The following is a 13,415-nucleotide window of genomic DNA, read 5'->3' on the forward strand; positions in this document are numbered from 1 at the left end:
TTTAATAAGAATCACGCTGCTGTTTCATTCTAACAGAATGACGGATGATGGGGAGGAAAGCGTGGCCTCGGGTTCAATTCTGTATTTAACATTTAGCTTTATTTTCTAATAAGAATACTACTAAGAATTCTTGTTTGATTTTCAAGGTACATTAAAGGGTAACAAGCACTTTAAGGATTTATTCATTAGTTCAGGATACTCCTATCTCATAATTAACAAAAAACGCCAGAATCAATCCTCAAAAATCACTTTTAATGAACCGGCTCCTGATAAATTAGTCAAATTGTCTTGTTTACTTGAAAATACAACAGCTATTGTTCTATTCCTTGAATATACTTTAGATTTCTAGTATTATCTCTATCTTTCCAAGGAAAACAGGAAAACTCTTCAATAGTCACTCCAACACTCGCTGCCAACAAATGGTCGTGATGGGATGGTGTCAGGCCAGGCTGTGCAAAGAATGTCCACTCGCTCGTAACCCCAGCATTGGCTAATGGAGTCCGGGTTCTTGTGACGTTGGCATGTCGATGTCCCCGCTCAGTGCAATGACTCAGTCTTCACACACCTGTTCCCATTCAGACTACTGTGAATACTTCCCGTGACCGCGTTTGCTGTGCTTGGTGTGAAAGCAACGCTCGACACAAAAGGGCAGTGGCACAAATTCAAGTGAGAGTGATCTGAGTCAAGTTCATCCACATTGGCCCTCAGATGATACTTGTGACTTTTTTATTTTTAAATGTCATCCATATTAAAAGCCGGAAAGTGCTCACAGATTTAAGGGAAAAGGTCCACAGGTCTCCAGCACCCTGCAGAGCTCAGTTTGAGAAACACAGATTTGTAGCATGAACTCTACCCCCTCAGTGAGGCGCACCTGGCCCGACTCACATCAGGACGAATTATCCGTCGCTGTTCCCATCCGTGCATCATCGTGAGCGCTCTGCAGCTCCTGACACACTGGCCCTCTCATCGGCCACCAAATGCCAGGTCCTTGAGGACACTTTGTTTAAAGGTCCTTTACCTCGTTTGCCCAAACACATCCACTGACCCACTGAAATGCCACAAGCTCAGTGGCATTTTCCTGTCCCCTCAGCAGAAGCTGTTATTTCATGTCCATGCCCACATCACCATCCCAGCACCCAGCATGTGGAGCGGTTCAGCCTCAGCACCAGCCTTTCTTCCTCTAGAACACCGGTTCTCTCAAAGACGAGGCTGGGTCTTACTCACTTGTTTCCACAGCGCCTGGTGCAGTCCCTGAAAAGGATAAGAAATGTAAAAGTACGATAAATGAAAATAAAAATGAACGAATACACAAAAATGCTGAAATTGAAGTGCACAAATGGAAGCTAGAGAGCCGGGCTACATTTCCTAGTCGTTAGGACTTTAAGCAGGTCCCCATTAAGGAATTAAGTGTGTGATCATCAGCCATAAAAATGGGACTATCGGGGTCAAGCTTTCCTACGTCATGGCGTTGTTGGGAGATGCAAGATCAACTTGAAATGGTGCATACAAAAGAATTTCTAAAACTAACCTTGAAGTGCTAAAGAAATGATTGCCAGGATCATAGCACCGCTGGGCTCCCAAACACACTCGCGTTTGAGGAGCAGGTCTAAATCTAGACTGAGATGAACAGTAGAACTTAAAAACAATTTTCAATGTTTTTTTCAGGCAATCAGAATTTCTAGCTAAAAGCCCTAATCCATCTAGAGCGTGGGACTGGTGACCTCTATGCTAACTCACGTTCTCTGCACGGCACAAGTAACTTTTAATCTCAGCTGATATAATTTTAGATAGAGCCCGAAAACACCCTTAGCCTGATAGTACTAAGTCCAAGAAAATGCTCTGCACGCAGATCATAGAGTGAAGCCCCTGGTGTCGACTGAGAGATCAATCTGTGAAAGAGGTGGCTGGCCCTGGCTGTGACTTTCAAGGCCAGCTTTGCCATGTTCTAACTGCGACTTTGGACAGATTCATGGATTTCTCAGAGCCCTAGCTTTCTCATCTGTACCAGCCTCACTGGGACAACTATGTGAGATGATCTATGTTGTCTATTTCAGTAAGATGATGTGTAAAATACAGGGGCGTAAACTCATTTAACCACCAGGGACCTGCCTTCCAGAACAAGAACTTTGAAAAGCTGATGGAGAGGCCAGCCCGGTGCGCAGCGGTTAATTTTGCAAGTTCTGCTTCGGCGGCCCGGGATTTGCCTGTGTGGATCCCAGGTGAGGGCATGGTACAGCTCATCAAGCCATGCTGTGACAGGCGTCCCACATATAAAGTAGAGGAGGATGGGCATGGGTGTTAACTCAGGGCCAGTCTTCCTCAGCAGAAAAAGGAGGATTGGCAGCAGATGTTAGCTCAGGGCTAATCTTCCTCAAAAAAAAGAGAAGCTAAAGGAGTGGGGAAAGACTCCCATGGGACAGGGCTTCTGGGAGCAAGTTGGAGTGTGATGTGGTGCTGACCATGAGCCTTCCGCCTTGCTAAGTGGAGTGCCAAGCTAAGGTAAGAGGTGGATATAACTGAATCGCAGGGCAAATCTTGAGAAATGGTTTCTGCGAAGACGACGAGGAGAGAGAGCTTGCTAACATGTGAGAGGACTTCTTTACTGAGAAACCGAAGTATTCAACAACTCTCTGTGTGAAGTTTTGTTATTGCCGTGTGGTAACTGTTTGCCTGGCTTTCCCAAAATCTGCAGTGGGAATCCGCAGCCCCTCGTTCCGAGGTTGCAGGGGGAAGGCAGCCCGTCAGAGGTCATTGTCAGGCATCGAGACCCCTCGCGTGCACAGAGCCAAGCGGACGAGACCAGTCTGACTTTATTTTTTCCCATCAAATCGTCAGTCGACAGTTTTCCTCCAGTGGGCATTTGGGAGTCCCTCCTCCTTCCAGCCTCCCTGCTCCTCTGCTTCCAAGAAATCTTCTGGGTCTTGTGCTTACCACCCCCACTTGCACCCTGAGGCCCCCCGAAGTCAACTCCAGGTGGGTGCTTCAGGCTCTGGGCCTTCTGCAAAGCAAGCAGGCCCTCACTGGGAGTGCGGCTCCTTTCCGTGGCTGAGCCTGGCTGTGTTGGTGTGTTTCTCTCCCAAGAGGAGGAGAGATGGGAGGAGGAGGAAGAAACCTTTTCCTAGCAGAGCGGTGTCTCCTGTCAACGCTCTGCAGGCTCCTGTTCCCTTAGGGGACTGCCGGCTGGCCTGGGGTGGTGGCAAGGGCTACAGCACCGGACCTGTCACCTGCGGGTGGCTACTGCTCTTGTGCCGGTCAGATTTTGTCAAGTTCTCTAACCTTGCTGACACGGTTACCATACCCTACAGGTTGGAGCTGTCCCTTCTCCCTTAGAGGCCCAGCCATCCTGGAAAGGTGTCAGCGCCCGTAACATCTGCCCTCCAGCCCCCTAGTTGGCAGCCTGAAAGCAGCTTTGAGGATCAAAGAAGTTCTAGAATGATACAAGACTTAGAGATCAAGGAGACTCACCTGTTCTTTCAAAGGACCTGAAGAATGCCCGTTCAGGGAGCCTCAGAGACTGAATTTAACTGCGGGGAGGTTCGATTACAAGATGAATGGTACAGGCTGATTACACACGAGGCCGAGGGGCTGGAGAGGAGAGCAGGGCCCCCTGACAACCACAGCCGTTCCTGGTACGCTTGGCAGGCAGCCAGGAGGAGCCCGGGGCCAAGGTCGTTGGGGGTGTGCTGACAATCCAGTGAGATTGTGCAAAGCCTGGAGAAAGGTCACGGAGTAAGACAGCGAGGAGGGGACGGGGGCGGGGGGCAAAGGCAGAAAAGACAGCAAGGTCCTCTGGGGACCGAGAACAATGCCTTATAAATCGTTATAAACTGCACGTCTTAACGGGCTCCGTTCTGTCTCTTGGAAAGGCAACCCCGCTCCAGAAAACTGCTGACAACACGCACCGAAACGAGCACAGCTCTGCCTGAACTCATACGCCCCTCAAAATAGGGGCGGGGGCGTCTCGGGTCTGCTGGTCCCCGAGGAGCCCCAGGCTCATTAGGACCAGCTCTTCAAAGCCTTAATGTTGTCTGTTCTTGTCCCACAGGCTGTGATTTCCTCTTTTGAGCAAACCCTGTGCTCAGAGGGCGGGGCCCACAGTGAGTTAGTACAACAAACTGGCTCTCTGTGAGCCTGAAGAGGGAATATTTATTTCGTTTTGACCCAGATATATTTGCAGTCTCATCGTACTGGTTACGGCATGGCTCTGTCATCTCTAGGAGTGTTCCAACATCAACCAAGCCTGTTGGAGGCAGCCCCAGGGTGGAGGTATGTTTCTCTCCCACAGCTCTCTTGTGAGGCGATGCCATGACCATCAGGGACCCAGCCCCTCATCTCCTGTGCTACCAGGGCTGCTGCAGTGCCAGGCCACAGAGCTCTCCTCCCATCAGGACGGTGGAAGGAAGGGAGAGGAAAAGGGGTGCCTCTGTCAGTAGAGTCATCCTTCTCATGGCCCCACAGGCAGCAAGGACAGCTCAGAAATGTGCCTTATGGGCCCCGGCCCCATGGAACAACTCCGGGCTCTGTCCCGGGAGAGAAGGAGAACATGGATGCAGGGTCGACCTCCCCACTTCCCCTCTCGCCTTTCATCTAGAGAATTTAGATAATTGCCAGCCAGCTATGTAGTTTGGCTGTAGGACACATTTTAATGCATTTATTGGATGAAAAACCCAAAGAAGTCACCGACCTATTGACATGAAAGAAACACTTTGTCTTTCTAAAGTGAATCAGATCTGGCTTCTAGCCGGCACTTATCAAGCGGGAAGGCCTACAATAATCCCGTCTCTGGCTCCTTTCCCATCCCTTGGGTTGTCCGTGCTAACACTGTCCAGGGAAACGGGGAGAGAAGCCTCCCGCCATTTCTCTATGAAGCAGCGGCACCGCCGGCCCCTGCCAGCCGGCCTGCCTCCCGGTGCTTCCTCTAGCAAACCCTGCCTGGGGTCCTTTCCCGGGCTCCCGGCAACTTCCCTTGCTGTTCAGCGTGGAAGCACTATGAACTGTTAGCTGCTGCTTGAGAAGGGAGCCTGGCCGCAGGGCATGGGCATCTCCCCGCCACATGAGCGAGGAACACAGGTGACCTCCCTTCACTGCGAGGGTGACCCAAGCAGCAGAAACATAAACTCCACTAGATTCCAAAGAAGTAATCCTATCACAGACATATCCACTTAATTTCAAGCTGTAAGTAGACCTTTTAACCACCTACAAGCAAATTGATTACTTTTAGGGTAAATACACTTACTCTTGAATTTTCCAGTGACATGTAAGTGATCCACTCTCAAAACAATCAATTTCTCGTTTCCTCTTCCCGATTCCACATACGTGTACAGCCGACTTCTCAGCGGGTTGCTGTCCCCACTCATAAAAATGTGAACCAGAAAAATCCCCAGGGAGTGTGCAGGCCTGCCTCCTCGGGTTCTTCCGCGGCTGGAGAAAGAGGCTGGAGCCGACGGAAAGTTGAGCGTTGAGACCAGCAGCCCACGAGCACCTATCCCAGGCCGGCCCTTGCGCTCGGCTTCTCCGACTCCTCACTTTCAAGTCTTAGACGCAAGGACCAAACATTCTGGAAAAGCTGGGCACAGAAGGTGAAGGAAAAGGTTGACCCTCGCTGGCCAGAGGTGAGACCCAGAGAGCAGTCGATTCCCTCTGCAGATTCCCGTCCCCACCACAGGTGATTTGAAGATGCATGAGGTCTAACTCTTGGCCAAGAGAGAATCATCCCTGTGTTGTTTAAACACGATGCCAGGCTTCCTGCGGGATACTTTTCACGAAGACTTCGACGAAGCGTGACCAATCTCTACAACTCTGTTAGGAAGTTACTCCTGTTCACCTCCCCTTTCAAATGTTTGGGACTAAGAGAAGCTTCTGGCCGAACAATTCTCCTGAGTCCAATGGTAGGTGTGCACACACATGGCCAGGCTGACCCTCACGCACAGGTCAAGATCTACGTTGAGACAGTCCGGAGACGTCCCCACATTAGCTGTGGTGCCAGTGAATAAATCTCGCGGAGTGGTGCTTTGAGCATCACTGTCTGATTAGAGGCCTCCAGGGGACCTATTACCTGGCAACATGAACTCATCCACATTTTTATAACGAATAACAGATATCTTTCCTAAGAAGAACAGTGGGTGTAAGGTGGTTCTGGCAGGTTTGTGCTGAGACCCACACGGTGGAAATCAGCCCGTTTTCAATGCGAAGCCCGTCTGGCTGGTGGCAGCAGAGCTCTCAGTGAGGACACAGACTCGTGGAGGATTCCAGCACAAGGACATTCATTTCAAAAAACTGTTCTGCGTTTTCAGTTCACAAGCAAGTGAGTTCATGAAGCAATCACAGACTTTCTTAAAAATTCAATTGAAGTTTGAGCCATTGTTTTTAACCTAGCATTTTTTCCCACTAAACACGGTCCAAAGTATATTCAATTCATTCTTTCTCAAGAGAGAACAAAGTCAAACATCTCTTTTAATCGTGAAGCTGGAGGAAGGAGGCTGAGTCCACTTCTCTCGGGTGACCCTGCCCCGTTGAGAAACGCCCTGCTCTCCTCTCCATTTAGATCTCAAGGCTCACTCAGACCCTGCTCCCTTTCTCGGGAAGCAGCCCTGGGACTGTCTGCTGGCAGCCGGGGGAGTCGCAGGTTTACAGCAGGCTCAAGAGAGGGCCCCGTGAGGTCAGAGCGACCCTCTCCTGCAGCGCTGCGGTGTGGTGCTCTGCTCTGCCCCGCCCAGGAGGCAGGGCTGGAGGGCCACTGGCGCTGCTGACAGTCGGGAAGGGACGGCTGGGAATCCTGCTGCTGCTGCTCTCGAGTAAACAGTCCCCCGCTGACACAGCTTCAACCCTCATCCAGCTTCTGCCCTCGTCTAGTGCAGGATGCTAAAAACAGCTAAACTCATTCAGGAGGGAGGTTTGCTGTGCTGCACAGGCCAACGTTTCCCATCCTCCTTACGCCTCCAGAGACTATGTTTGGGGTAGTCACCTCCCGACCTGGGTTCTCTTCAACTTCCAAGGCCCGTGTCTTCCTCTTGTCTGTAATGCTGGCCGGTGTAGAATGAGACACACACATATGTACACACACATGCACACTCATGTAAACGTGGGAATTAAGGAGTGAGAGGAACGTGATTCTCTGCCCTGACAGTACCGAGGGGTCCCACCAACTTGGAGGGTCTCTCCTCCGGCTCGGGGTGGGGTTTCAGACCACCAGGGTGTCCTCCACAGGCTCCGACAGTCAACACGTGCAGACGGGGGGGGGTTGTGAGGGGACTTGGACAGGCAGCTCCTTGCTGGTGTCATTTCAGAGGACACATCTCTCATTCACAGATTCCTTCAAAGGCAGCGTGGTGCCCAAGGCCCGGCTGGCGCTGGAGACCCAGCACTCACTAAGGCAGAGTCCCCCGTCTCGACACTCTCTCGGATCAGTTGGAGAGACAAGTAAACACCCAATTTCCATGCAGTGTCACGACTACTACAAGAATGGGGACATCAGGCAGGTGGCCTAATGAGTGACACCAGCAGCCCTCTCCAGGCAGCCTGGAGATGGAAGGTCTGGCTCCCCCTCCCCTCCGTGCCCTCCTACTCCCCCTGGAAAATGGACGCCTGCGCTCAGACCTCTGGGTGTGGGAACTCAGGCTTTTTCGCCCTCCCTGCAAAGCTGCTCTGCCGCCCGCCCTGCAAGACAGGAGAGCAACAGGGCTGGCTGGCTGGCCTGGCGAGCAGACCCGCTGTGTCCAGCGGCACTTGGCCCAGGCACCGCTTGCCCAGAAGCAGGGAGGAAGGGACCTGGGTGTCCACCCTGGTGTCCCCTGAGCACTGTGTGACATTCCAGGATGCCTGACACTGCCTGGGTCAGAAGCAGTGGTGTCTGTGCTAAAACCATCAGGCTGAAGGGGAGCTCATTACGTAAGGGGGCCAGGGAGGGGACACCACCCCGGGCTGGCGGGCTCGAAGAGGGGCCAGGATTGGAGTGTCAGGGACTGAGAGCTAGTGCAGCACAGTCCAACGCAGCCCGGGAGGGGACGGACAGAGAGAGACGAGGCCCCAGGCGTGCACACAGGACGGACACGAGTGAAGCCGTTGGGAAGATTTTGAATTACACCGACTAGGTGCCAGGCCCTGTCCCAGGCACTGGAGAGACAGAAGTGAAGAGGCAGAAGGACCCCTGCAGTCACGGAGCGGCCGGTGTCCCACGGGGAGTGAGAGGCGCGGCAAACGAGTGATGAGAAACTTGTTCAGCTTGGATAGGTGACGAGCAGAAGCTTCAAACAGAGAGTGTGGCTGAGCGTGGGCTGAGAGCTGAACAGTGGGAAGGAGTCAACCTCGCAAAGATGAGTCAAGGAACAGCCCTGCTGGAGCCGGCACCGAGAGCAGCGGGCCCATCCTGGAAGACCACTGGGAAGTGAGGAATGCCACATCCGCCTGCCCGGACGGGGCGGCGCACTGCGCTCTCAGTTATTACGGTGATTATTGATTTACTTACTGAGTATATTTATTTATTATTCATTGAATATGATATACACAAAAAGACCGATACACAGTATCAGTTAGGATATTACGACCCCACGAGGGACAATGGCTTAGCTCACCACCTTTATTCTTGGTTATTAGTGGGCTTTGTTATTTGCATTCTTTTTAAAGTAAATATTATGCTTAAATTTCCCTGTCTTGGTCTTCCGTCCCTCATCCCTGGACCCTCACTCTGTGAAGTGAGGAGGTGGCCCTCCACCCAACCCTGCTCCGTCCTCTCCTGTCGTCAGGCCCGATGGTCATGTCTGCTGGAAGCCAGGGGAGGTCTTCCACGCTGTCCATGGGTTGGTTCTAACCTTGAAAACAGAAAGGCAACCTGATACCATGATGATGTCTGTATCCTGAGCACGGCCGGGGTCACTGGGCTCTATTCTCTCTCTGCAAGTCCTGTGTGTCCAACCTGTGTCCAGGGCATCAGTTGCCCAAAATCGCACCATACATTTGGGTTGATTTCTATCTTTCCTTATGTCTCCAGGTGCCTAATTCACTTTCATGGAGGCTGAGAAGAGCGGGAGGACCTCTGGGGCTCAAATTTGGCCCAGAATGTTCCCCAGAAATCACCTCTGCATATGGTGCTGATGCGAGGTAAGTGCTGGGGGACTGTGGGTGTGAGTGCAGGGTCCAGGCATCCACCATAGTGCCCAGGAAGCACCGGCTGGCTCGGCCCCACGTCCTCGGTTCTCTGAGTGGAGCTGTCTTGAGGATGGAGGAGCCAGCTTTAGACTCGACGGCTTCCTGAGAGGCTCAGAATCAGCCAGGGCTCGGGAGTTGCCTGCATCCTGGGGAGGCTGCCGGCCCGCCCTTTCCCCAGGAGCTGAGCTTTGGGGGTCTCAGCTGGGCTTCTCAGCTGAGAGAAGGCAGCTCTCTGTGGGCTTGTGCCAGCTGGATTTCTAGAACAGAATGCAGCTGGATTTACTAACTACCCACCCACTGTAACGGGGGGCGTGCTCTCCCGGGGACAGAGGAAGAACTTCATCTCCATGACCGGTCCAGGGACGGAGTCATCCCTGGGTGGAGGCAGACCCTGTGTCCTTGAACGGCTGGGAGAGACCCGCGAGGCCTTCTGCTCCTTCTGATTGCAGCTTTGTGACGGATGGTTCCAGAAACCCCGAGAAAGCTGTAGCAATGAGCAGACATCATCCAAGAGTGACTGAGATGGTCTCAGGAGGGCCAGAGAGGAGGCCACGCCACCCCACATGGGGTGTGGGTTCCACGCAGGCCACGCTGCGGGCGGCTCTCACTGGGCTCGGGGCCAGCTCTCGGACTGTGAAGACCTGGAGCACACAGCCGTCTGAGGCGATGAGACAGTTGGCTCCACGCTTTGTCGAGGAGCCGCCCAGGAGCAGCTTGAATTCTGCGAAACCATAAGCCCTGGACAAACAATGGTGATGGAAATGGACTATCATTAGGTGAATGTAAGCGGTTGCATTCTAAGTGGTTCTCCATGCCAGAGAGGAAGGGGAGGGAAGAGGGGGGTGAGCCTGACACCCTACTGTCACAGCGATGCTCCCAGATAGGACCCTCTGATGTGCCAGCCCCGGGGGTGCATGCTTCCCCTTTGTGTTCCCAACGGAAGGCACGACTATTATTCTTGTTGTGCCCATGACCAGACTGAGTGTTGAAGAGGTTGAGAAGAGGCAGGATTCGAACCCAGAGCTCAGGAACCCACCCTCTTCCCCAGACCATCTTGGGGCTGCTCTTCTGCTGACCAGCTCCCAGAGAGCAGCTCAGAGCAGTTGCTGTTTGATGGAATTCAGATGCTAAGTCAGGGTCCCCCGGGATCTGAATGCTCTCTCTTTGTGGATGCTGTGCAGCCGTGGGGCCCTTGGAGCAGAGGTGAGTTCCATGTCAAGGAGGGTTCTCCTTGGGAGCAGAGGAGCAGCCGAGGGTACAGGCTGAGGGGTCAGCCTCTTGAGGAAGGATGTAGGCCCAGGCAGTGTGGATGGTGGAAATGAAGCAGATCTGGTCTCTGAGAGCTAGAGGTTCCAGGACCTGGACTCTAGGATCCCTCAAAGAAGATAGGAAGGAATCCCCATGTGTCTTACAGCAACCACTTTCCTTCCGGAGCGAGTGTGGCTCAGCCCTGGTTCCTTGGATCTGATGGCGTGGTCTCACAGACACCGAGATCCACATGGCGGGCATGGATCTTCTTCCAGCCGATACCTGGGGACTCCATCCACCCCTGGAAGCCCTTTCCCCCAAGGCACTCAGACCTCTGGCGAATAGCAAGCCCCCAGGCAGGAGTTAAATCGCCTCCACCTGAACCACCTATTTCAGAAATGGGGACTTGAAACCTTATTTCCCTTCGTCAAAAAGCCCAGCCTGGGCGGCATCAGTGCTCACTCTCCTCGTCGGCTTCCTAGGGTGACCTGCCGTGAAAGCAGCCACTCGCAAGCCTTTCTTGTGACTCCTGTGTCTGATGGGACAGAGCCCAGTGTGACTGTTTTCTCACCCAATAAAGGTTTGAGCACAGATGTCAATAATGTTGCACTCACGGCTGCTCAGCCCAGCTGGTCTGACACCAGAACATCCACAAAGGAGCACAGCGGAGATGAACAAACTGCCTGGTCAACACATCCATGTCTTTTTTAAAATAAAAGGAGAAATCAGAATGAAAGCTCTCCTAAGAACCAGAGTCACCCATGATGGCATAATAAGAAGGAGACAGGTGCAGAAGTGTAACATTAAGACGTCTGGGCTGACATTTGGGTTGTGCCCACTGGGCAGAAGGCTTCAAGGGAATTTGACAAGGACCTGTGTCTCCAGACTGAGCAACAGGGTTGGGCCAGCTACAGGAGTGGCCGGGCACGAGGCCCTTCTCTGTCAGCTCTGCATGGGCCCCCAACTCATCTTCAGCTGACAAGCATGCCTTCTCCAACAAACCGAGGCTCTTTCCCCTGGGGAATCCGTGTGGACCCCCAGAACTGGCCCCAAGTGGGCTTGCTATAACACCTGCCGCGTTAGCCACACTCCCTTCACACAGAACCCTGACTCCAGGGAGCAGATCTCCACTCCACAAAGCTGAGGCCACAGTCCCATTAGGGCCTGTGGGCCTCGGAATGGAAACCCTTCCAGCAAAGTCAAAGAAAAACCTGCTCCTGACAAGGTAGAACTCCACATGCTCACAGGTTCCAGGCCAGGGGAAACCTGCTCGCCGACACTCGGGTAAGTTTAGCGATCGGTCTAAGGCAGCAGAACCAATAGGATGGTCTGCACTTGAGTGGCAAGGCCCTTGATGCCGAGAGGTGAGATGCAGGCTGGACGTCGAGAGTTAGAAATTTGCGTACAATTCCCTCCTTCCCGACCATGTAGACTTCATGACACCTTAGTCCCTAAGGTGGTCCCTTAGGATCTCTATAAGACCCTAAGTCTAGGTTTTCTCATCTATCAAATAAGAACAGTAATTACTCACGGTGGGTCCATATGACATGCCCAGCGCCGCCTCTCTAACTTGAACGAAAGGAATGCACTAAGCAGTGAGCTCATCTCAACGCATTTTGGGGTGTTCCACTTGTAAGAACTCATCTTTGATTACGTCAAAGAGCAGAGAAGGACAGACACAGATTCTGTTAGCTGACGTCAGCACTGGCGGAACTGACGATGCCTCCTCTCACCAGGGCCCCTTGGCTGTCACCTACACATACGGCCGCGGCTTGTAGGGTCAGGCTGCCACTGGTGGAATTTGTGCTGCTGCTTCAGTTGCCTACTGCTGTGTAAGAAGCCATCCCAAAATGTAGCTCCTTGGCTCACAGTGCAGGCGCAGGACCTGACACAGGGCCTGGTTAGACACCTGTTCCTGCTCCAGGTGGGGCCAGCCAGGGCCGCTCAGCTGACGCTGGAGGATCCCAGTGGCCTCACTCACACATTGGGCTTTGCTCTGGTTCTTGGGCAGCAGCAGGACAGCACCACAGGGGCAAAGACACACGCTACCAAGACCCCTTAAGGAAACCCATGATGCCCCAGAGACGCAGGACGTCACTTCAGCTGCATGGGCCAGTCTTGCTGAGCGCAGCAGCTTCAACTCCTGGCCAACAGCCTAGGAGAGGGCTACAGGGTTCTTCTGGAACAGTGTACCCGCTGCAGACTGGAGCTTTGCACCCAGACCCCAGCCGCCTCCCTCAGGGCTGGGCGTGACTAGACCTCCACAAAGTGGGGAGGAAGCAGACACCTCCACGTGTGTTTGGGGCAGAGATGTGTGCAAGGGAAGGAGGAATCCAAGGAGAGTGAGAAGATGGTTCCAGGGAGCACGAGGAGAGAAACCGGGAGCATGAAGCGCCAGCCGGGAAGCAAGAAAGAAATGGTTTAAGGAGGGAGTGACTGTGGGAGATGCAGTAAAGAGTGCTTCTTCCTGGGGGGAACCACAAGAAACAGTAGAAGGCCGCGGTCCCTGGGAAGGGGGTCTGGTGAGGGCAGGAGTGCTGGACGGTCACCACTTCTGTGGGGGCTTCTCCCCTGGCACGTGGATGACGTTCCAACGGGAATTACCTGGGAGCAAGATGATGAACATTCGTTTTAAGTCTTTTTTCTAAAGGGCTCCTTAACACCTCCCAACTGAAGTTAGGAGCTCCCAGCCGGCTCAGGTCAGCGCCCATCTAGGAGCCCTTTGACTCAGGCCTCTAAGGCTGCGTACCAGTGACACGAGGTGTGCAGGGATCTGGCCTCGAGGCTCAGCGAGGTTTCGAGGTTTTAAATGAGATCTCAGGTCAATGAAATAAAGTGGGCCCAGTGAAGTCGCCTGCGGGCGAGTTTAGGGGAGGGGTACCTGGGCTGTCGGGACGCACAGGTCTCGAGGCCGCGATCACCCTCCCTGCGAGTCTGTTTCTGGAGCCACCGGTGAGCACCTCTGCACAGGCTCCCCTGAGCTGAAACGCAGAGGTTGGAGCCTCCAGAGCATCAGATCTGGG

General features: G+C 53.2%; 1 long non-coding RNA gene across 1 annotated transcript; it reads right to left on the minus strand.

Moving 5' to 3' along the window:
• Positions 1–231: 231 nt before the first annotated feature.
• LOC139078383 (uncharacterized) lies at positions 232–6,261 on the minus strand. Its single transcript, XR_011531306.1, has 2 exons — positions 5,237–6,261; positions 232–1,251 (listed from the first exon to the last, which is right to left on the minus strand). It is a non-coding gene; the product is annotated as an uncharacterized lncRNA (long non-coding RNA).
• Positions 6,262–13,415: the final 7,154 nt, after the last annotated feature.

The sequence above is a fragment of the Equus przewalskii genome, chromosome 22 (assembly GCF_037783145.1).
Source record: "Equus przewalskii isolate Varuska chromosome 22, EquPr2, whole genome shotgun sequence".
Lineage (NCBI taxonomy): Eukaryota > Metazoa > Chordata > Mammalia > Perissodactyla > Equidae > Equus > Equus przewalskii.